At 36.0% G+C, this 26,272-nt stretch overlaps 1 long non-coding RNA gene across 1 annotated transcript in view; it reads right to left on the bottom strand.

Moving 5' to 3' along the window:
* Positions 1-24,228, bottom strand: part of LOC125695692 (uncharacterized) — a 42,987-nt gene extending 18,759 nt beyond the window's left edge. The window contains exon 1 of the long non-coding RNA XR_007378037.1: positions 24,170-24,228. This is a non-coding gene — a long non-coding RNA (uncharacterized LOC125695692). The remainder of the gene's footprint in view (positions 1-24,169) is intronic.
* Positions 24,229-26,272: the final 2,044 nt, after the last annotated feature.

Consider the following 26,272-nt stretch of genomic DNA (forward strand, 5'->3'; position numbering starts at 1 on the left):
TATGTTTGTGGTTGCATAATTGGCATAACTGCAAAGTGTGAGAAAAGTAGCAATTCACAGCTGATAAAGAGCTTAGCATTTTCTTTTCAACACTTCCATTATTTCTTATTTTCTTGCCACTTTCTGGCTAACAGTTTCCTTTTTCTCACTGAAAAAGAAGTCCTTTCAGAGACAAGAAGATTTCTGGTACGTTTGATAAATATCAAACAATGTAATGCTGAAAAAAAGACCTGGTCAAAATCAAGAAAAGAGGGACTATCAATACACTTATGAAGACAGATATAAAACTTCAGGAAAAATGCAATGAAAAAGATTGACTACATCAACTTAAATTCCCTAAGATGATGTTCTTGATATTTTCTTCTTCACAGTTCAGCAGTTGTTAAAGAACAGTCTTAACCATTTCCACAGCACTGTTTCTGAAATAATTTGGAAAAAAAAATAGTTCATAGCAGCGCAGTTCCTTAAATACTTATATACAGTAGGACTATGAGAAGCTATTTCTGCATTAAGAGCATCAAAAACCACATCAGTTAGAATGCAATTTGTCGCATGTCTTTTCCCTAGGAAAGTAGACTGCACCAGGCGGTGAACTTTCTAGTCCTTGGAGGAGTTAGGGAGTCTAAGTATCTTGAAGGAGCAACTGAATGAAATTACATCTTTGCATCAGTCTCATAAGATGAATTCACTTTTATCCCATGGAATAAATTAAAGAGTTTTTGTATATGTGTACCTTTATAATATATGCAGGGGAATGTGGGAGTATATCTTACCATGATTTTCAGACAGGGATAAAAAAGCTAAACCAAGAGGAAAAAAAATATATATCTTTAGACAAATTCCTAACATAAATTTGTTTTGCTAAAAAAAAGCATCTAAGAGATATATGAATGGGTGAATCATTTACTCAAATCTTTGACAGTCAGGAAGATTCTGGTGCAGTAGAAACTCATTTTGTGTCCATATACATTGTATGCAGGTATAAGATTAAACGTTAATAAGAGTTAAAACAAAGCATGACCTGAATTACAAAAAATAAAGAGTAGGGCAATATTAAATTTAAGACACCATCACTTACAACATGCAACAAAAAACTCTACATGACAAAAATCTACTGGTGAACGTAAAGTTACAAACAAAAATTCTACATACTACTATAGCATTTTTTTTTTTTTTTAACTGTGAAAACCATTCCTTTCATACTGATGAGAAACCTGATCAAAAACGAAATGGCAAACAAGTCAGAAATTGAATCACTGGCTTCTCATCCCTTGAGACTGTAACTCTGAGAGTAGAATCTCATATAAACAGGTTTATAACCACACAGACACTAACAGATACTCACATTGATTTTAATAGCTTATAGGCAAATACACACAAAGTAACATCAAAACAAATACTTTAGGATGTAACAATGTGGAGTTATTTATTAATGAGAAATACTGATTACTTCTCCTTTAAAAATGTAACCACTCAGTTCCTTTGTCCTTCTACAGTGCCATGTTGTGATCTGTAGCAACCTGTAGAAAATTCACTGTTTTCTATTTTGCACTACGGAGCTAGACTCCTCTCTGTTCGAGACACATTTTGCAATTCCACTGAGCCTGTTTTTCTGGATGACACCAAACAATGCTACAATGGAAGTCTTTTTGACTGGATACTATGTTGGAGCCAGGAGGTACAAAAGATAATTTCCCCCCTTCTATTGCACTAATCTTATACACAAGACAAGAAAAAACACAGCTAAAGGAGGTACCAAAGAGCAGCTGAATGCAGTCAGTAGCTCTAGTAATTCTCATGTCAAAAAAAAAAAGCACTCAGAATTAGACAGAAGAGTCTGTCTGCCAAAATAATTAATCAGACCAAAGCAGGAAAACAATCTAGCAGCTCTAAAAAAAGATTATAGAGTAAAATTGAAACAGCAAACTCAGTAATATTTACTACTCCAGAAGAGAAGTCTGCATGTCTTTAAAACGATAATGATTGAACCACAAAATTCATGATAAAAGACATCATCCTCACCTGACAGATGGAGGTATGCGCTCTGCACTGTAAAATGATAAAGAGGCAGTTCCAGGTGGAAATTAGAATTGGGTTTAGCTATTAGTCTAATTCCACTTAACCAAGGACAGCCAGACCTAAGTAACTTAAGTCTAAGTCTATAAAAGACAAAAATATAAATGCGTGAGGCAAAGAACAATCAGGATAAAGACAACAGAACAAAAAGAAAAATGACAAAACAGTAATTTAAAACAATTACAATATAAATTAGACTGAAATAAATCAAAGGCATAGAAAATGAAAGTAAGATGAAAAATAACATGGATAAGAAAAGTGGGAAGGGAACGTTAAGTCATCTAGCTGAGTTGTGATTGGTAGAGGTAAGACTTTTTTCCAAATGTAAAAATGTTTTTCAGGAATAATTTGGCAAAATGGGATTGATTCCCACTTTGCCCAGGAACAAGGTAGTCACCTCAAACTGAAATACCTAACAAAGGGAGAATGTACTAGGAAAAAATGAAGAAAGGTATTCGGGATACATTTGATGCCTTCTCTACCTTACTTCTTCTAAAGGTCTCAGAACTCCTTATATTAATATTATGACAAGCACTAAGTAAAGTTTATTCTGCAGGAAGAGCTCAATCTCCTAGGAGTACTTTTGCTAAGTACATGATTGTCACATCATATTAAGATCATGTCAAAACTTACTTCATTAATGCTATGAAAGATTTCTCTAGTTCTCCTGTAAGCACAGGCTTATTACAGAGATGATTTTAGTGGTAGGCTTCTAGGTTTTGGTCAACTTAGCATACAAAAAAAAAAAAAACAATGAGATTTGTACAGTTCTTAATTAAGATCCTTCTGAATGAAGTATGTTGTGGCTCTTCGTTCAAGTACTAGTGAGCCGAATTATCCTCGTACCATATCAAGCTTCCCACCCAGATAGTTTCAATGCCTTTTGCTGGTTTATCTTGTCCTGCAACGAAGCTTTTACTTTGCAACAGTTACTGAAATATCTGATCTCTGAAACACCATAATCGCTATTTTTCCTAGCAATGCACTGATTTCCCACTCTGCAGCTGTCAGGTAAAGCTTCATTAATTTCCAGTAAGTTATACTGAGCACAGATCAAAGTGAATCTCAACTTGTTCGTGCCTTCATGAAAATGAGCAGATAAAATTTAAAAAAAAAATTGAGTGAATTTCTCTTAGATTAACAGAGGTTCAAGCTCATGTGAATTGGCAGTTTTAAGAAAAAATCTTCACGTTACCCTTGAAAGCCAATAAACTTAAAATGAATACATTTCCACTGTAACATTTCCTTAATGCAGATATACCTGAAACAATAAAGAATGCCATGGAAATGCAATTTGTGTAATTTCACCTACCTAACAAAAGAGTGGAGAAAATATAATTGCTTTGCCAAAAAAAGGAAAATAAAAATCAGAAGCTTCGTAACTACCTCCAAAATAGTGAGAGTACTGATAATTGATCAGCATCCAAGGAGAAAAGTTAGTAATTCAAAACTAAATCTGCTCTTAATCCAGGCTGTTTCTAAATAAGTATAAATAGCAAGATAAGAAAGAAATAGAAAAAGTATAAAATACAATACACACTTGGAAAATGAACAATTCCAGGACTGAGGCGAACAAGAAGATTAAAAATGCTTGTCCTCTGAACACCATGAAACTGCTTTCAGACTTGGCTGTAAGGTGACAAAAAAAATCCAGGAGGAGATTGTTGCTGTGAGAAACAAGAGAATATGTCTTCAGGGGATCTCATCTTGCTTGTTTTTCAATTACTCTCTTTCATGCTTGGGGAGTTTTCAACAAGAAGAAAAACATTCTAATCACCAGTTTCTCTGTGCTGTTTTTCCACATCAGTCCAGTGAGTAAAGGCTGTTCAGATCACTCTATGCATTCTCACCTCTATTGACAGTAGCATTTTCACGGATGGCTTTCCGTTCCATATGCTACTGTGCAGAAATGTTATATTCAAGCTGCTTTTTTGTTTGTTTGTTTTTTTAGTGTATGACTTCCAGTTCTGTGATCACAGCCATCAACTTCTTTACAAAACGCATATGGTAACTGTTTCTGAAGGTGTTTATTTGAAGACAGAGTATTAGGATTCTAGGGATAGTTTGTGTTGTTAATATTATTGATTTGGGGGTTAGTTTCTTACAAATGACATTTTTAACATGCATAGGAAATAACATTACCCATGTATCAGACTAAATATCAAATAAACACCCACATATAGTTTCTCACTGAAGTTCAATAGCTGTCCTTGAGGGCTGCAGAAATCTGAAGTTTGCAACAACTGTCAGGATTGTCAGAGATACAGAATATGAAAGAAGAACACAGAAAAAAAGCAAAGCAAAATACAAAATCTTTCCAGCAAATTTATCAGCAGACCAGAATAGACTGTAGAGTACAGATTTTTGTTTTTGTCATCTATGCACACAGAAGAACTGCCTAAATAAAAAGCAAAATGTTGTGACAGTTGTATTGTGCTTATCTAAATAAAATCTTCATTTGAGACAGGTTAATAAAAAAAAAAACTGTAAAAAGTAGATAGAAGCACTGAAGTGAGAATGAACTTCCCTAGAATGGTTTTCGTAGATTCTGAAATAGATGGGTTCTGTTTTTAACATCCTTATATTTACAGTTCCCAAGATTAGCTTCTAAGCAACCAATCAAGTGGCCTTCTATCAGCCTGACACAAAAAGATTTGGAAATGCTAATCCTTCGAATAAGACGACATCAGCATCCAAAAGTATGCAGAGTTATAATAAAAATTTCCACTTGACTTTGTGCAGTGTTTCAAACTCCTCACTTGAAAATCTCCTTGTACTGCAGAAGTGGTGATACTGTCTAGACTTACCAGGTTTCAACAACATCTAGTTCAAAATGGCATTGTCCCCACTGAAACAAGCTAATTCACAGCTTTTATTTCTCCTGTTTTTTAGTAGCTATATATACAGAAAGAAGCAATTTCACAGTTTATGTGATCAGTTTGATTGTTTTGCACAAGAACCTTGCAGTTATAGTTCTGTAGTCCAATTACAGGAGGTTTCTGGCATATCATGTGCATGACGTATCACCATAGACAGCAGCATAACATCTGTTTTCTTCCTCCTATGGTCTTACAAGCATGATATATTTTGCATATTGAATATATGCCACCAGAAAGTGATTTTTACTTCAGATATGACCACTTATCTCTTGCAGCTGGTGTGCCTGAGGGACAGCATTTTAGCAGTAATCAACAGCTTTCAGGCTGGAAAACCTTGATATTCAAGGATACAAAGTTTGAGAGAGAGCTTTTGAGCAGGTAGGTGTTTACAATTAGTATTTCCTATCATAGGATGCTAAATATTCTTATGTTTATATATACATATAACATTTTATATGTTTAGAGACTGACAGCCATTTACATCAATATACATCATATATATGAGGCTATTATATGTATTTTGATATTATATATTATATAATTCCCAACAGTTAGGTATTTTTATGCATTTTTTTAATAAATATCATCCTTAAGGTATCAGAATCAATCTCACAATAAGAGAAATAAATTGTATACTCCACAGTGGGGAAATGAAGAGTGCAAATCTGCTTCTGCAGCAGTGGACAGATCTGCTGCACATTTATTTTTTCTTCTGCTGCTATTAACATTATGCTATTACTGCATAAGCTAGCACTTTGTAGGACATAAAAAGGTGTAGAACTTTTCTATATTTTCACAGCTACCAAAGGCCAGCCCAGAAAGGAAAGCTTTCACCCAGAACAACAAAAAGACAAAAACAGGCTATTAGATTTATATAATAGCTGGAATACAGCTGTCAAAAGGACAAAAATCTTTTTAAGAGTGATTAATTTGACTGGAACTAACAGGAATCCTAGGTGTTTTGAGGCTTCGAGAGCCATCCAAATGTTGTCAGTTTCTTGAAAGTCTACTATTTGTGCAGCTGAGGACAAAATAAAATTCTAGCATCACTCAGCAAAAAAGTGGAAACCACTTTGTGTCAGCTTTCGCAGTTTTTTCTAGGTATTAGAAAAAAATTCATGGCTCACATTGTGACCATCCAAATGGAAAAATCAAGGTAAGTATTATGTGAAACAATCCCAAACAAAGCAAACTGGTAACTTCTGCAGCTGTTGTTTAAAGAGAGCAGAAACTGATAAAAGGTCTGTGCTGTACCAGTGGAATCAGACTTCTTTTTCTTTTGATTCTAGAAAACACTGGAGTGTATAAAACAGCAAGATGCGATGCTGTAGACAAAAGTAGTATATATAAAAGGGAAGATAAACTTCATGAAGCTAATCTTACTGTACTAGTTTTATCAACTTCATAAGTACAAATAACGTCTTCTTAATTATCACACTCTCACTCAGCACTTTAAAAATCAAAATTATATGGAGTAGAAAACCATGCAACATAGTTAAGCTATCAGCTTTTCTAATTTTAAAAAAAGTTTGATTCTCTGTTGCTATGACAAATAAGAAAATAATACGAGCACAGCAGATACTTTAACCTTAACATTGAATTGCCTGTTTCTTATTGAAAGGTTACACAAAAGTCACAACTGAATTTTAAAAGCCAGCATACATTAAAACCTCTTCTGAGACATCTCAGGTATTTGAACCACCAAACCGGAATGTTTATGAGTTGTTATGAATACATCAGCAAAGCTGGATGATTAACGTATAAAATTTTGTCTTCAGTGTAAAAAACCGTGGAAGACTCTGTAGTACATAAGTCAAAGAGTCCAAATTGCTGCAGCCTTAAGGACAAGTTTTTTTTTTTTTAAAGCAACAAAAAGAGTGACAGCAAAGGTAGATATATACCAAAAACAAGACAAAAGAGCAACAAAAGCCACAAACAACCAAAAAGTAAAAACCAATAGGTAGAACAGGAATCAGGGATATATGTTTATATAAGATAGCGCAGATGAATTGAAGTTCTGTTTGCGTAATTCAGGGCTGTTCCTCACATATCATCTCTTCCTTATCCGTATTGAAACTCCTGACCAGAATTTGCCTTTACTATTAATAGCAGCCAGTTGGTTAACACTGGTTTAGAGATAAAGAAAAATGCTGAATAATCACTGTAGATTCAGTCCAAACATTGGCTCATTGTTCTTTTATTTTCAAGATCTTTTGTAGGGAAGGTACAAATGCAACTGTGAAACTCAGCCAAATGTCTAGTTATATTAAATCTGAGGGACAGCATATCCCAGCTCATTCCCTCCATCTTCACCTTGCCTTACCAGGCCTTGCTGTTTAACATCTGGTTGACAGTAAATTACCAAAACTGACAGACAGGAAAAAATAATGCCTTACTCATTTTCTTTTCTTTTTAAATATTTTAATACTTGCAATGTCACACAAAATAGGAACTTCAAACTTAGGATTCATTCTGTGCCTTTACTACTTTTCTTTCCCATTATAACTAAGGTCATCTGCCTCTTGGCAAAAAGTTGTCCCAAACATTTTAGTCACAAGCAATTGGTCTTCAAACAGTTAATCCTCACTGCTGATGACTAGTTCATAGCTAAGAACATCCAGAAACAGCAATAGCTGGTCTTAAATACTGTAGTTGTCTATGGTTAGAGATCACAAATGCTTTAGATTACTATTTCATTGTCTACACTGGGTCTCCAAAGAATAACATCATTCAAAACCCTTTCCTAATGCACACAGTATTCATTGATTTTAGAATCATTTACTTGTCCCCCCACAGAACAGTCCCCAACACATTTATTAAGAATAGGGAGAATAGCCACAAAACCAATTTCATTTTTAGTTCTACATTTATGCCAGAAAACTCATAAAAAGCTTGACAAGTACATTTGATAGAGATCATGTCATATGATCTGTTTGTGATTAAGGCCTCTCAGATTTCCAATACTTAGACAAAACTATAAAATACACAAACCATTATTCCAATAAGATTTTACAGTCAGCATGATCAGCTCAGCATATGCTTTGTCTTGTGCAAAGTGATACCAGTGCTTTTATTTTTTATAAAATTTACATTTTTGCCAATAAAACTTACTTTAAGAAATAACAAAGAAATAAAGAAGCACTTAGTATCTAATCACTTACATAAAAGCATTTTTTAGGTCTCTTAACCTCACCTAGAAGAGCACTCCTACATTATTATTGAAGCTTTTAAAAAAAGTCCAATGAGAGAAAGAAAATGAAATTCAGTGCTCCCCAAGAAAACAAATGCTTTGGTTATCAAAAATTTACTCAGGAAAAATGCTAATTTAAAATTAGAATAGAATAACATGCATAAATCACAAGGAGGAGAATTTGTCTATGTTTTAAAATCATCAAGATCAGATTGGTCAGGCAAACATATAAATAACATAGCCATATGAATTCAAATATTTTTTTTTCCCTGATAAAAATCTGATTAAAAATAACCACAGAAATGCTTTCTGTAATGTAAGCAGTCTATCACATGTATTTTATCTGCTATGATCTTGCTTCTACAGATAGGACACCTAACTTAAAGCTGCTCTAATTTTCTTTCAGTTAAATTACCCTCTGAATAACTGAATTCTTTTTCTTAAGTCAGTTACATATAATGAGATACATTTCTTGTTCCCTTGCTAAACAGCTGATGTTTACAGCCCTCGAGTACATCATGGATATGCACAGGTAAGAAGATATTAGATATTCCTGAATGTAGCTGGGGTGGAAATGGTACCATAAACCTAATACAGATAGACAGTTTTCATCTGCTTAAGGCACTGTTTCTGGAATTCATGAATGAATTTATGAATTTCTTCTCTCTGTATGTATATGCTTAAGCCTTTCTATCATTATCTGCATCCCAGGGACGTCACACAACAACATGCAACCACACACAACCCTCTTCCTCAGCATCACCAGGAGAATTCTCACTGAAGGCAATACAGCTAAAAACAGCTATAAGAAAGCACAATGAAAAATAAAACAAGTATGAGAAGTATGAGAAGAAATAAGTTTTCCTCTTAAATTCTAGAATGAAATACCACTTAAGAGGAAATGCAAAGAGACTTTGTGTTTTCAGAACATCTCAGTATTAAAATTGGGTACTGTCAGATGTGAAAACAGGATTCCCAGCATATTTGATGGATTAATTTATTAATAAGTATTTACCTGTTTCAACAAGAGTTTGGATAATCTATGTAAAGATTATACTAAATATATTTCTTCTGGACAGGACAGCAAAGTGTGTCTGCCATTCTTGATTAAAGTACATTGGGATTTTTAAATTCTACAGAGAAAATTGTTCCAGTGTAGTATCTCACCAAGAGCAGTTCACTACTCAAGAATTAGCTGCTGTGGTGTAACTTACTACGCATATTTTATAGAAATGACTTGGACAACCATACTACAAAAATATGTAAGTTCTGATTTTTTATAATATTCTTCCTTGCACTATTCCACAACTGTCTATGTAAAGGGGTAAGAATTCTTCTTACATGTCAGTGGATAACCTGAGGTAAAGTTTGGATAATAAGCAGTTTAATTCCATAATACAGAACTCACTACTCACTGATCTTCCTATCAAAAGTGTTTCCCACCATAATTCAATATTTCATAAATTATATACAATATAAAAAAATAGAAATCTAATTTCTTCCATCCATTTTTAAACTAAATGATGCCCTGGCACGGAGGCATTGGTTTGGATGTCTGTAATTCTAGATAATTTTTATTATCTGTCACACAGACAAACAACACAAGAAGCCTTTTTAAAGGTTCCAAATCATAAACGCAATTTGCCTTTGCACAGGGTGGCCTCTTCATTTAGGGGAAAAGTAGCATACTTGTAGTTGCATCAAGTTCTAAAGATGAAGAATCTTTATTTTTCAAGAAGCCTGAGAGGATTTTACCATGAAAGATAAACCAAGTTTTCCTTGTGTTTTCATTAGTATTTTTCTATTGTATTATCAGCAGCCACATTATAGGCTTGCTATTCATTGCCTATTTATACTGTAAATTGGGAAGACTAGAGAAGAAAAATTTTGATTACTCTCTGAAGCACTAATGAGCTCTTCCTTTGCAATAACACATCCCATTTATGCTGATGCCTTAAGATGGAACTTGACAAATTGGAAAACTGAAAACAGCTGCAAGAACTAGTCTAGTTTTGGGAAGTCTATTTTAGACTGAGACTTAAAAGTCTAAAATGCAAATTGAAGAGGGTAACAAGCCAGAATAAACTACATAATTAGAATATGTTTGACAGAAGAAAGCTCATCCATTTTAGTCTAAAGGCAAAAAGAGTCAACAGAGAAGACAAGCAAGCCAACATGCCCTCAGTACTTTCTTATATCTAAAATTAAAAAAAAAAAAAAAAAAGTCAGGAAATGAGAGGGAGAGAATCCAGTAGGGGTAGAATGGGAAATAGAGATTACAGGTTTTAACATGCTAATACAGAACAATACATTAATGACGTATTACTTTGAGATTAAACTGCTTCTCTTAATAAAGTGATCCTACCATTTGACCAACTGCTTATCTGAAGCATTCCTAAATCATCTCCTTTACTTAAGTTGTAGTTAAATCTCTAACCCAATCTATTTCTTTTTTGGGACACAATCATACAAAATATTCCACATAACACAGGGACTTTTATCTTTTCTTCCCTATTACCTTCCTGCAGGCCACAGCTTGTTTTTTTTTTTCCAGTAAGCTCTTCTTTCACCTACTTTTCTAAAAGCCACCTGTACCTTGCCCTTTTTGTGTGTTTATCAATCCAGGCTGGGGCCTGAAACTCATCCCTGCTCTGCCTCTGGTGAACAACAAGGACATTCTGGACAATAGAAAAGAGGGGTTATAGGCACTGACTACAGAGGTAAGAAAAAAGCCCAGAAAGTTAAGCATGCTACTACACAACATCTGGTTTTGATATGTTACCTTATGGAAATTTTTAATGATCTAGGTAGAAACAACCTGGAAAGCAAGATAACATTCAGAGACAAGTGTAGGAGGGAAATGCATTGTGTACTTGTTCACCTATCTCCTTGCTAGGCATCTGTTACTATTTCTTATGATAAACAGAATACTTGGCTGGGTGTATTTTTGGTCTAGCTCCATACAGCCAATTTTATGTAGGATCAAGTACAAAATAAAGAAGGGGGTAGAAATTAAAATAAAATGCATAGATGTTTCTACATCTACTCAGCTTACACGTTTCTCACTGGTTTCCTTCAGTTATATTTTCTCCTGCATCCTTAATGCTAAATGAGTTCCATACCAACTAATTTATTCCCTTTCTGACTTCTTTCATGAACACTCACTTCAGAGAACTGAGTAGCCTGTGACTAAAGTGAACCAGCTCCTGATGCTTTCAGAGGGAACCGATGCAGGCCAAGCTACAGCAGCTATGCTAAGCCTGCACCACACCATGTCAATTGCTTTCACTTGGAAGGAAGTGAGCAGAGATTCAACACCTGCCCTCTGCCAAGCTGACTGTATTTTCTGTTTAACATGTTCTTTCTTTTCCCTTCTGGCTCCTATTAAAGATCAAGACAAGTTCATGGATAATGACTGCACACACTTGAGATAGACAAACATTTTCTCAGGAGGAAAGGAAGGATTTTTGTGCCACTATAGTTATAAAGCTACACAAAAAAGAACATAGGGATTGTACTTAATCAACTTCTCATCTTTTCCCAGTCAGATGAGCCTGCCTTTGTGAAAATCTATCTTGTAATTCCATACTTCATACTTCAGTGTGTGGAATATGTGAAAGACACGGTAGATGTCTTCTCAGATATAGTGGTCTAACAGCTGCTCTGCACACTGCTGTCAGAGATGTTGAGATGCCTTTGGTGCAGACACTTCATAACTCACTATTTAGGATTATTTTGAGGATGCAATTGAATTTTTTAAAGCTAATTTTAGATGTAAGCATTGAAACCATTATGCAGATAACTTCCTCTATATTTATTCCTTAAAGATTTTTTGCTCCACCACTTGCTCCTCTCTAATGCTGTTTTTCTAAAAGCACAGTGGGCTTAGAAGCCCCAGTTAAGGAAAGACATGGAACTTATGGAATCGATCCAGAAAAGGGCCACAAGAAAAATCACAAGGCTGGAGTACATCTCTTATGATGACAGGCTGAGGAAGCTGGGTTTGTTCAGTCTGGATAAGAAAGGCACTGGGAAGACCTTATTTCAGTCTTTCAGTACTTAAAGAGAGACTGAAAATAAGAGAGGTACACAGTGTGACAGTGATAGGACAAGTAAGAACAGGGAGAAATGGCAGTGAGGCACTGGATGGAGCCTGGGGCAGCTTGTCCTGGTGGTTAGCAACCGCACCCATGGCCTGGATGATCTCTGAGATTCCTTCCACACTATTCTATTATTTCACGGTTAAGCCACAATTTTTTTTCCCCCCCCAGAGATAACAGGGTACCAGTGGCATAGGTGTTGACTCTGATAAGATTTTAATAGCTTCTTGGAACAAGTAAAATGAAATTAAAAGTATTATTCATTTACCAACTTTGGGATTTATCACAACTGACATCTCTAAGCATGTTTTTTTCTTTGGAATTCACACTTGATGCTCTAAATTTCCTTTAAAAAATTTTAAGATATTACTCAATGTCTGTGTCTCAAAGCTTGCTGGGAACACAGATGGACTTGTTCAAGTCCAGACAAGTCCTGAGCAAGGACCATGAAGATGGAACAACATATGAACCGTTGCTTCTTAATCTCACGCTGGGTATATAGATATTAAAAGAACCTCATCTCCCTCCTATAAATTGGAGCAAGACAAAAATAAATATATAATCACTACATATGAAATACGCTTTTCTTTCATGGAAGATGACAAAATTGAACTATTTCAAAACATTGAGCAAATACATAGTATCTGTTTATTTTTCTTCTAAATCTTTTTAGTTTAAGTCTCACAGTGCTCAGGTTATTTATGCTGATTTTAACTACTGATGTTTAAACTTGGCAAAATGTTGATTACAGGAGTTAGAAGCCAAGGTCATAGGTTAAATATTTAAGTGCTCACTAAGTAAGAGAGTAACATTTTATCCATGCATCTGAGGAACGTTTAGCTGATTTGAGGAGAGAACAAAATAAAACAAGAACTTCCCAAACGTTAGCCTCACTGATGATCAGAACTATGATGCTTCTGTTTCTATTTTCCTTTTCATTTTTGTGCTTCAGAGCATTTCTTTTTTTAGAGTCCTAAAAAAATTTAAGAAGCTTTAAGAGCAAACTGTTCTAGTTTTTTAGATAAACCTTTCTTTACATAAAGATGGAGTCCCTGTAACTTGTCAATGAAAAAAATCTTACTAGAAATTTAAAAAAAAAAAAAAAGTAAAGTCAAGAGAATTGGGAACCTTGAGCTAACCCATTTCTAAAATTAATTATTCTGAAGTTTTTTCTGTAATATTCATGTCTCCTGGTAGACAGTGATATATCTGCCAGCATAGAATTGCTAGCAAATTATCCCCTTGGTAAAACCCATAGAGAGTAGTACAGTTATTTGCAAGGCACATATACAGGGAGAGTGGCATAAGAGAACATCTCACATTATTTATAAATTAGAAAATTGCTTCTGTAATACAGAGAGGTAGAAACAGAAAAAAATCTTACGCTTAACTTCAACTTACAAAACTAATTTCCTAAATGCTAATTGAAGTTGATACTCACCACCACAAAACCCTGAAGGGAAATCACAGATAAAAACCAGACCCTGTCATAAAGCAAAACTAAGATGTGCACTTTCCTTTACAAACTTAACTTTGCTAGTGATAACATCACTGGTTCATAGGCTTGTCATCTAGCATAACCGTCTAGTTTGAGCAGCATCAACACTGAATTTGGAATTTGCTGTAATGAACACTTCCAAAGTCAGACAAAAAATATAACTTTAATATAGATAGTACATTTTTTAGATCAAAAGCACTGACATGAAATATGGGCACAAACTACTTTTGAAAGAAGATATATCAAATATATCTGCACAGTGAAAGAAACATCTTCTTTAACTGAAGCACTTACAAGTCACCCTTGTTTCCATTTTTTTGGAAAAAATTTAGATGATTGTGCATTATTGAATACAAGAACAAAGCATACAGGACAAATGAGCCAAAATTTAGGTAAGCAATCACAGGCAAGATCTGGTAGAATTATGATGCCAATTCACAATAAGCAGAAGTACCAGAGTACGATTGGTAGTATTTGGTATTTGTAAAAACAGTGTAATAACCAGAAAAAACCCTAATTACATTCTGCACCCAAATGTTTCACCATGACTCCACTAGCAGCAAAATGCCAGTCAACGACAGCACTGTTTCAATACAAGCAATTTTTTTCTAGCAGGAAACACTAGAGAATGCGAGACCTTTATTAACTTTTGTTTCATATTGTAAATGCTATTATGGAAACCCAAAGCATTTGGTAGCCCTGAAACAACAGCATCTAAACCAAAGCTGAAAATATAAAACTTCGTCATTTTGTAATATGATTCTGTTTAAGAACTTTTATAGGAATGGAGCCCAAATTGTAGCCTTAACTGCCACGAAGCGCTTTGCTTGTTTGAAAGTATGAACATATGCAATAATTCTAAAAATAAAGCAAGAAATGCAGGCCAAATTAATTTACCCACTGATAGTCAGATAATTTTTTACTTCAAGAAAAGCATACAAGACACCTTAGTTGAATAGTCAAGTTGAGCCCTTTATTCTGGCTCTTCAACTGCCATTAAGGAGTACAGTTATATTTTATTTGTGCATCAAATTTCCTCCATTTCTAAGACAGAATGCATACATTGCTAGAGATAAACTGTTTAAGGAATAAATATTTAATGCATTTTGGATGTTGCCCAACACCCCTTAAATCCAGTGAAGAACTCTATAGTTCCTACAGCACTTAAAGAGGGTCATTCAGAAATTTAATATCTGTAGAAAGCTTTCAAACCCCTAAGATTAATGTTCTGTTTTGCTATTAACCAAACACAAGTAAAAAAAAAAAAAAAAAAAAGCTAAAACAAGTAGTCTTGCTACTGAGTTTTCCAGTAGCTATTTGCAAACAAGATATTCAGGTCAGTATTTTATGTCTTGCTTTGCAATGGGCTCAAAGTTTAGAATTTGTGATTAAAATGGGTTTTAGGATAAAGATTAAATTCCTTCAGTTCACAAACACATTGAATACGTATCTCTGCCTGTAATAAACGTGCAGTAACAAAGTATTTGGCATACAGATTTTTCCACTATAGAGTTTCTTAGCAATGGTAAAATAGTGAGTTTAATCCTGAGAATACTGAAATTGTTTTGTTTACGAAGGGTGAAAGGGATGTTCGTATGTTACCTGAAACTTAAGAGCACTTTGTTGTAGAGTATATGACAAGCAAATGCTTAATGGAAACTGAAATGGCAAATAACAGAAATTGAAATTGGAAGGCATAAAAAAAAATCCCTGAGACAAATGATACATAGCAGAAAAATAATGCTTTGGTACCTCATACTACTGAGTAAGTTACAGCAAACAGAGTCTGGTATTTTGTTCAGGAAAAGCAATAGAAAACATGAATAGATACTAGAGAAAAATAAAAATGAAATAAAAGCAAATAAGAAATACATACATAAAAAGAAGGTGTATAAAAAAAGTGTGAAGGTTTTCACATATTTGCAATCAGGCTGCAATTTCAGATTGCATTTGGACACATTCTTCAGTTACCCTCTCCTACAATGTCTGAAGTGAAAGAAGTGAAATCAAATCTAATCACATATCTCAAAGACTACTTCTTTAAGAACAACCCTGTTCAACTTCAGACAGTTGACAATCCTCAAAACAAAGTCCTTGAATTCATTAGGATTTCTGGAACCACAGTGATACCCTTCTGGCTTCAGCAGGTCTTGACTTAAAATCCTGCAACCACCCCTACCTTCCTCTCTGTCCCCCCACTGCCTGTCAGCCTGAGTTGAATGATCAAAGCTATCCCTCAAGGTGTGATTATTCTCCTGAGTGAAGGGACAGTTCTGGGTCTCTGGTTGCAATCCTCTACCAGGATGTTGGTTTTCAGAGGAGTCATAGAAACTGCGTTACCTATGAAGATTTCATCACCCTCCCACACCAAAGAAAAAGGACAGTGTCCAAACGTATTAGGCAAGAACCAACAGGTGAACAGACAGCAATGGATTCATTTGTCCACGTGTTCTTGTTTAATGCCATTTTTACACCCTGAGCACCCAAGACTAGCACATCCCAGCAAGGACCTAACTGTGCTGCTGGAATGGTAGCTAGAAGTCAAAGGAGAAGCATAAAGGTAATGAGAAGCGCTAGATGTTTTGGCACTGAGTTTAGCTAGTACTGTGAATGTAAGTGCTTTGTTTCTCTACAAAACCAGGCCTAGAAAAGAAGAAATATTTATTATAACACAGGGAATATTTAGGGCTCCTCAGGTTTCATTTATTCTCAGATTTTTTCCATCTGAGTAAGAAGACAACAGAATTCTTTTTATGGCTCATTGCATTTCTTTTTAGATGGAAGTTGGAGAAATAGAACAGTGCATTGTTTCCCTTTAACTTGTCACAAAGCTGTAACACATTTCTGGCTAGATTTCCAGGCATCCATCACTATTCCATCTAGGTCTCATCTCACTTTCCCTTCTTACATGAGTACTTTTTCCTTAGAGAACAGTCATTACTTTTAGTACTTCAGTCTACTAAAATGCAATACTATCAAATGAAAAACTGATCCAACGTGATCTGCTAGCTACCCCATCCAGAGATTAACTTCAAGGTAAAAATAGCCAAATGGCTTCGTAAGCTATTAAAAGTGAGAAAGGTATATTGCATATAAGAAAAAAACACTATGATTAGTCAATCATGAGCATAGATTAGAGCTATGCATGCATTGGCAATGCATATCAATGGATGAAGACTGACATCAGCAGTACCTCTTACCAAGTGAAACAGTTCCAGCAGTATAAAGATTAAGTACAATGACACAAAGTATAAAATTAACTAGAATTTATAGTACATGGAAGTTCACAGGCTTGAAAAAAAAAAAAAATCATTAAAATCTTCAGAAGCCCCCAAGAACAAAAGGAATCAATGAGATTATGCTATCTTTTAATCTAAGAAAAAAAAAGTAACTTCTCTCTCATACAACCATGCAAAGTAGAGAAGTTATGAGAAAGAAAAATTACTGCACAGAAAAGTGACAAAAGCAGAAAATAATGGCTAGGCAAATGTAAATCTCAGAATAACCAATTAACATGAATTAGTGATCTAGAATTCAAGGAAGACTCTTTTAGTTATAAGTTTCTGTCAGTCTTTTAATGTCCCCTATGTCTGATTTATTTTAGAGGAAAGAGGAAGCCACAGCTGGAATGGAAGACAGGTTGCATTCTATTTCACTAGCAACTCTACGTTTATGGGGTTCTGACTTGTATCGGATGGCAGAGCAAGCAGCTCAACCCCTATCTTCAGAAGAGCACTTGAGCCCTCAGAGGACAAATGACATAGCCCCTTCTGTGCCAGCACACTGTACAATAGGTGTCCACAACTCACAAAAGGACATTAAAAAGTTGATTCCGCTCCTTCTTATATTCAGGTAGATAAAGGGGAATGGTTTTAAGCTCAAGTAGGGAAGGTTTAGACTGGATATCAGGAAGAAGTTCTTTACAGAAAGTTGCAAAGTGCTGAAACAGTCTGCCCAGAGAGACTGTGGATGTTTCATCCCTCAAGATGTACAAGATCAGGTTGAATGCAGCCCTGGGCAACCTTCCAACAAGAAGGTTGGTGGGGGGGTTTCCAGCACCTGCGACAGGCAGGTTGGAACTTGATGATCCTCAGGGTCCCTTCCAACCCAAGCCATTCTATTATACTATGAACCCCATGGCTCTTCAGGGGTCTAGCGAGTCACGCATCAGCAGAGGTTGGCAATATAAAGGGCTTCTTTCAGCTTTAGATATTCATCCAAAATAGAAGTTTAGCACCTTGCATCTACATTCCCATTCATACACTGAAGACAAGAGAGCTGGACAGAGGTATCAAGAACTGTAATAATTGCATCACAAAGATGTTTTGTACCTGAAGTTCAGACCTTTTATTCTTCACAGATTTTATATTTCTCACTGAAATTCAGGTAATTTGGGTTTACCAGCCTCCTGGTCTGGTATCTAAAGAAGCCATCAGAAAATAAACTCTTTACTTCTATCTTCATAGTTTTATACATTTGCTTGTATTAGCAACAAAGTTTGACCAAATATATGCATATTTCTCACCTGCATTTTACTATATTTCTGTGCAGCCTTTGTTCCAGGCACATTTAAAATATAGATCATAAAAGGCAGATATGTATAGATCTCAGATTTTTTGGGAGTGTATTTCAGTTAAAAAACAGTAGAGGAAAGAAAGAAAAAATAAGCTTAGATTTCTGGATCAAATCCACTTCTAACTTTTGAGATGATCAGATATGCTGAAAGTTTGGTGTATATAGCAAACAATTCAATTTTATCGTTATTGTAAGCGTGCCACAAAACTTCAAAGGTTTATTTGCAATGTTATTCTGAATTGGCAACCACCTACTACAATGTCATCGATATCTGTGATAAAGGCAGAAACATAAATTACCTTTTTACTAGTTTTACTCTATTTTTCGTTTTTCTTATGAAATCAAGTCTGTTAAATGGATCCCTTATTGGTACCAAAGCAGATTCATATAGCAGTTATGAAGCTTTCTGGTTTAGTACCAATGACTCACACTACCAAGAGAATATTCTTAGGTAGTTCTCTTAGTAAAACCCATATTTTTAAATCTGATATACAGAAATTCTCTATGTATTGATTAATGCCACAGATTTATAAGCTCTCAACTTAAAATCATGATCTTTCAGTACATTAATTGAGTGCTCAGCTTTCTGCAGTACATATAAATATGAGACAATGTCCCCAAAACCCCCCCTTAAGTTAGCAAACTATTATTCCTCATTTTAGAAGAAACATCAACATAAAACCCAACCACAATACCAACAGATTTTTAAAGATTATTCTCTCCTCTGAAAAACCTCCAAAACATTATAAACTGTACAAAACTGCAGTAAACCAAGATTGTTTTTAAGCCTTCCTATTCAAAAACTAAAATTAAAGCACCAAAAAAAGAAGATATATAGAACCACTTCAATTGGAAGGATCTTAAAACCCACTCAGTCCCAACCCCTTGCCACTGGGGGAGCTGTACCAGTGCCTCACTGCCTTAAGAGAAAAACCTCTTCCTGATACCTAATCTAAGTCTCCCCTCTTGTAGTTTAAAACCATTGACCCCTGTCTTTTCACTATCAGGCTCTATAAAAAGCTGGTCTACCCTCCTGTTTATAAGCTCCCCCTTTAAGTACTGAAAGGCTGCAGTGAGGACTTCCCATATCCTTTTCCTCTCCAGGCTGAAGAAGTCCAACTCGTGCAACCCTTCTTCATAGGAGAGCTGCTCCAAACCTCTGAGTACTGTGGTTTTTCTCTCAACCCTCTTCAACACCTCCACATCCTTCTTGTTCTGCAAGACCCAAACCGAGAAACAGGGGCCTCATGAGGTCAGAGAAGAGGGGCAGTCACCTCCCTTGTTCTGCTACCACCCCTCTCTGTTGATGCAGCCCAGGATACTCTTGGCCTTCCATGCTGCAAGAATACACTGCTCACTCACATCCAGCTTTTCAGTTACCAGAACCCCCAAATCCTTCTCTGCAAGGCTTCTCTAAGCTCCTTCTCCCAGTCTGTAGACATACCTGGGACTGGTGTCCCCCAAATGCAACCAGCTTCGCACTTTACCTTGTTGAACCTTGTTACATTCCTCCTGTGGACCTACTTCTCAAGCTTGATATCTCACTGTACAGTAATCACATTTTCATCATTAGAAAACTAATGATGGTATGAGATTAATCTGATATAAATGTCTGAGCTAATGACCCAAGATTCTTTTTACACTCAAACAACTCTTTATACTCAAATCAATATTGTCAGAGGAGAGCAGGACACTGATCATATTGCTGTAGTGTTGACATGCGAAGCAGGTCATGTGTTACATCTTAGTTTTTTGCTGACTACAGCAGTGTAAATAGCTTAACCATTGACAAATATATTTGTCTAAATTTAGCTGACAAATATCAGCTGCAATATCTGCCAGGTGTTTTTGCTTTCCTGTGTAGGTCCATTTTTCCACTGTTGCAGAAATGAACCTGGGGCATTTTTGTTACAAAAAACCACACTTTTTTTTTAAAGTGACTTAAGCTTAATCTCACAAAAATTACAATCAAAAATAGAATTGGAATTGCATAATGGAGGACAACAATAGCTCCAGTTAATTTCTGTTGAAACTTTGTCACTTGCTTAGCATACATTAACATTAGGTTCTAATATGGATAATAAATAATCCACATCTTTACTTTGTTCCCCTGTGTTTTCAGAAAGGTCCTAAAGCCTTAATATTTCTCATTGCATGCTACAGAGATTAAGGTATAATACCTGCAGAGTCTGCCTGGAAATTCTCTATTCTTTGTGCCTGTCTGTGATTGAATGCAATACTGACTGTTAAAAATGGACAAGAAAGTTAAACTTGATGATACATGAATATATATTTTTTTTTAAGCCTCCTTGGCTTTCTCTTTTTCACATTCATAGCTGAACTTCCCTTCAGAGAAATGTTTCTAGTGTAAATTCAAGAAGTAGGCATGTATAGATACTTTTCAGCAGTTCATTAAGCCAATAAGAATTCTCATTGACACCTCTCCTTCTTCCTGAGAGAAGCAAACAAAAGTAACTTCCAGCAGCACTAGCAATCAATCCTCGCATTGATTTTTGCATCATGATCTGAAGACTGAAGAGAGAAGCGTTATGTGACTGAATGAAGTTACTGAGCATCCCAAGCTTCCAAGGAGCAGGATCACACCCAACATGCAAAGATAAAGACTACTCCTGCTGCATGTGTTACCTCTTCCTTTGGCTCTGGGAGAAGGATGTCCCCAGTATTTCAGCCAGGCTCATCCAGGCTGCTGCATGCTGACTCCAAGCAGTATTATGTAAAGAGGGAGAAGATTACACATCACACAGCTACACAGGCACAGCCAAGTATGAGAGCTAAGACAGCAAGAACGGCAGTACAGATAACACAATAAATCCCATTCTTTATCTCCATATCCACTGGCTTCCTTCGGCATAATATAAGCCTGTTCATATCAAGACATTGGAAGAAAGAAAGAAATGGCTGAAGTTACTATTTCCATTCCACCAAAATCTATGAAACATTGAACCTGTGAGTGCCTCAGGGTCACAGAAAAAGACAAACAATGGTCTTCAAAGCCTCTAAAAGTCTATACTTATAGAATTTTCACTGCATTTGCCTCAAGAATAAACATCCTCTGACCCTGACTCTCCTGATACAACCATAGCATTTCAATGTCACAAGTGCTGCAAAGTTCCGCAAAGTTTTGTGGGTGTTCTTCTGACAATACTTTCTCACAGAATCACCGTAGACACAAATAGCAAGTAGGACTTTGGATCTGAGTTACTGAAGCTTGTGCACCCATCAGTGCTTGAAGGAAACTGAAAGAAGTCTACAGTACTACAATTAGTACTGTTGTCTACACATTTTCCCAAAGAGATGTATGGATCTATGAACTACAGGCCATCGGAAGGAAAAAGCTACTTAGATTCTTCAGAACTGGCTCCTGCATCTGAGAATTTTTCCCTTTGACTATGGGATCCTGCAGACAAGGAGTCCTCCAAAGCCTGTAGAACTCCTGCACAAAATTTTGACAAACTCCTCAGGAAGGAAAGAGTACGCCTATACTTTGATATTTGACCATTACATCTTCAACTACAAAGAGAAAGAACTGAGAGTAGTTAAAAGAACTCTTTACAGAGGATCAGAAAGAAGATTAAAACAAGATATATGCACTACCTCTAATATGCTGATTAAGTTTTATTAACAGCAATGAGTTTCAGTAATTTATTTCAATTAGAGGAAAAAAAACTTGTTGTCTCCAGAAGTCCAAATATAGAATAATTTTTTTTCCCCCCTAAACACTTTCACTACAGACCAGAGCAATAAGAGCAGTCACCTTGTACCCCATTAGAGAATATAATAACCACCATTTTAATGCTGACAGCTTCATTCCGGCAGACCGATAATTCCAGAACATATCAGTAGTTACACAGGGTAATTTAAGATCTCTTTGTACCTATACAGCAAACAAAGCACACCACAGACTAAACCTACATCCACATTGTGTCATGGACAGACTTGTTACTGCAACCCTGAAGAAGGAGCTATTAAGAAAAACCAAAGCAACAGGAGATAGTGATCAAAACAAATAGAAGAAACAGAAAACAGTAGAGCAAATCCATCAGCATGCCACCCCAAGCCTCTCCTTTAGCTTAAGAGAACTGAGCTTCTAGATAACACAGTTTTATTAAACATATACCACAAGTTACCTTAGCTTCACCAGGGCTATTGTGATCACTTCTTGTTAGATGCTCTTTGAACACTCCACCATCATTCTTCTACAGCAAGAAACAACCCTGCTGAACTTGCTCAGTACTACATGAAATAGCAGCAGCAAGGAACCGCTCCTTAGAAAAATCCTTCTTAAGAGAGAGCTTGCAAAGTAAAGCCCCCACTCCCTCCTCAGGTGCCTGAGATTTTAGTTTAAAAAGCTATCAGGAACCTTGACTACAGCTGTTTCAAGTAAGAAAATTGAATGCATCCAAAATGCTGCATGATGAAATGTTTGTACTTTTAACTGTGCCAAGACCAATTAATGGGTCTCCTTTCCCTTTGGAATAATTAAACAGTTCACTGCTTCTTTTCTCTTCTAAAGGAGATTTAAATTATTCATTTATTGGTCATTTTTTCCTACTCCCAGTTCCCCATGTAGCGATATTTTCTTGCATTAATTTCTTATGTCTTATTTTCAGAAACTTTTGTCACCTTCTTGTAAGACAAAATTTTGTCAGCTGAGAAATTGTATTTAGCATCTCTATTTTGCAGCACCTCCATTATCTAAAACAAGTAAGAATAAAAAATAATCTCAGCCTACTTTAATACATGAGAACTACCTCCATGATGAATAGATTCATAGAACAGCCTGGGTTGAAAGGAACCCTAAGGATCATCAGGTTCCAATCCCCCTGACTTTTAGGAAAGGAACAACAGGAGTTTCAGAAAGCAGAAAGTTTTCCTGAGGCAGCATTTCCCCAGCAGTAATTAAGAGGAAATTAAGAAGTGCAGGTGAACTCAGCAGAACATGGAGTCTCTCATACACCCTACCTTCATTCTCTTATTTTGAATCACTTAATATTTAATTTGGGGAGAAAACCAACCAATAAACAAAAAACCCTAACCCCTTAAAGCATGTGGACTCTGGCCTATGAGATACATTTTGGGAATGTAAAGGCATGTAGAAAATAAAGAAAAAAGGATATTTAAGGTATTTCTTGGAAGCTGGGGAATAATGAATAATCTTGGGAAAAAAAGGCTGTTACACTTGTGATCTTGGAAACAAATACACACATTTAGGTCACGGGAGTATTCAGGATAAAAAAAATTCATTTGCAGGCATTTCACTAAAGGTGTTCTGCTTTACAGCACTTGTAATTGCCTTGTCTTTCCCATGGCTGGTCAGTGCTCAGAGGATATTCTCAGCACCCAATCTTCAATTCTAGCTGCATTTGCTTTCTCTCATCCTCCTAAGCAGGGAGATAGATAATAGCTATTTTGTACACAAGAAGGATATGGGCACCTCTGAGATGGAGTCTGGATCCAAAAGTGGAAAAAAAAGATGAGGGATGCGGAGTGAGGCACTGAATGATGCAGATTTCATGAGCATGGGGCAGACACATCAGCATGCCTGATATTGGCTAGAACACATCTCAATTAGGTGAAGAAAAACAGTTATCTGGACTGATACAACTGTACTGTGGCCACATACAGAAAAGGGTGAGAATTTATCAATATTCTGAGCACCGGCAATGTAACATACTCCAGCTACAGCAGCTATTTCTATGTAATATGTCACCACCTGCTGTTATTGTCTGTTGTGTAAGCAACGAATATACACATGCTACAATTAAGAAATATACAGGAAAGTTTGGCTAAACAGCTTATCACACTAAATAAGACTGGATGGAAAACTTACCCTTGTTTCAGGCTCACTGAGAAGACTCCAAGCAGAGCAACCTCCAAAACAGATCTTTCTGCCGTGGTAGTCAGCTCTTAAATGGGGTCTAGGAGAGATGGAGCCAGCCTTCACCCATTCCAGTAGCACAGGAGAATTGTTATCACCTGTGCTCCCAGGGCTGACTCATTGCTTGCCTCAGGTGGTCAATCAGAGGTTCAGGCTGTGATTCAGCAGTTCATCTGTCATGTTAATTTGTTTCTGAAATTCATCTGGTTGGTAAAGACAACAACCTAAGTATAGTTTGAGCAGTATTAAGAAAGTACTATAGAGCTGGCTAAAGGTGTATTTTAAATGATACCTTTCAAAGACCCATACTGGATATGTGATTTATGAAACCAGTTGGTTGTGGATAATATTTGAAATTAAACTCTCAGAAGAAATCTGACTGCTACTTCTTTATTTTACATGACATTTCAAGGGAGATTTATTTTTCAAAGGTAGAGTAAGATGTAATTAATAAGAACGCTTCTCTTTTACTGTTCCCTCTTGAGTGGTGTTCCAAACTATACGCCTAATGAAAGTAAAAAGAAAACATAATTCCCGCCATATTTAAAGCATTTAACCACTCTATACAAAAAGTTGTGATTTGTCTAAGGCAAAAGTGAATTTAATTATTTATTTGCTTATTAATATATCATTCTGATGGTGAATGACACATTTACTCAGAACTAATTTCACATAAGGAGAAGCACACGCAGGGAAGGCAGCCACTGGGAAAGTTTTTCACTTTACTGCTCTATCAAACTGCAAGGTGGCACTGGTGTTAGCCAATAAACGTTCCCCAGGAATAGGTGTGCAAACTCATTTTAACTTGTTTCCCAAACCAGATTTGAATTCAGGCTGGTACCTTGATTTGCAGTGATGGGCAAATTTTGTGAGACTCTCTCCATATGAAATTATACCCTGGTCTCCTCTGAGCAGCTAATTACAGTCATGTCAGTGAGGTCTTTTAAGCTTTGGAGAGCTGTGCCTCTGCAAATAACTCCTAAATGTTCTAAAGCTTTCCATTGCATAAGTTATACCTTCAGGCATTTCACATGGCATTTTCTTCACATTCTCTAGGGAAGGGAAGTATTTCAATAAACAGTGCACTGTAAAAAGTGAATGGGAGCACAAGTACCCAAACTGAGAAATAGAATGAAGCCATCAGCGTTCATACATGAGCTCCCGAGTAAGAATCAGATCATCACTCCAGGCTTCTTCTCCTTGTCTTAACTCTCACTTAACTGGAAATGGTTACATCAAAATGCTTCTTTCCTCACAGTAGAAATTACTTGCTAATATCTTAATGATGTTTCTCAAAACATAACTAGCTATTAAATGCTAGCTCTAGCTTGAATATTTAGGAACTATCTAAGAAGCTTAGAGACATTTCAGTGCAATACTTTTACCATCACTAGATATACTACCTTCCCTTAATGCCTTTGTACATCTTTAAACTGATTTGGACTAGATCACATATTTGTATTGACTGTGATAGAAATTTAATTTGATAAGGACTAAGTAATAATTTATTCACAGAAAGTAAAAGCACTATTAAAGTATTTAAAGCAAAACAAATTTCTTTACAACTGTATCTCCTCCTCCTCCTTTTTTTACTAGAGTGAAGACATAAACTTAGGGAGATATATACACAGCTGTGTTTTTCATGGTTTTTTTTTTTTTTTTCATTTTATTCACAATTTAAATTTTATGTATAATGTATTTTGAAGGAGGCATTATCCCTACTGATAGCAAAATCTACAGTCCCAAGATGCTCAGCACAGCTGCAAATAGTTCAAACCATTTCAGATGGTGTTCTTTTTATAAGATATACCACCTATTAAGCAAACTGACTAGAAAGCATCCCTATAAGATCTTTGTTATACGTTAGGTGGCATACACTATGAAAATACAACAGGTCTTATTATTTAGCATTTATTTAGTGCTTAAAAATCCATACTCAGCATTCAGACAGTTTAAATTTCTTCTCAGAAAGAACGGTGAGGCACTGGCACAGGCTGCTCAGGGAGGAGGTGGAGTCACCAGCCCTGAGGATGTTCAAGGAAAGGGCAGATGTGG

The sequence above is a fragment of the Lagopus muta genome, chromosome 7 (assembly GCF_023343835.1).
Source record: "Lagopus muta isolate bLagMut1 chromosome 7, bLagMut1 primary, whole genome shotgun sequence".
NCBI lineage: Eukaryota > Metazoa > Chordata > Aves > Galliformes > Phasianidae > Lagopus > Lagopus muta.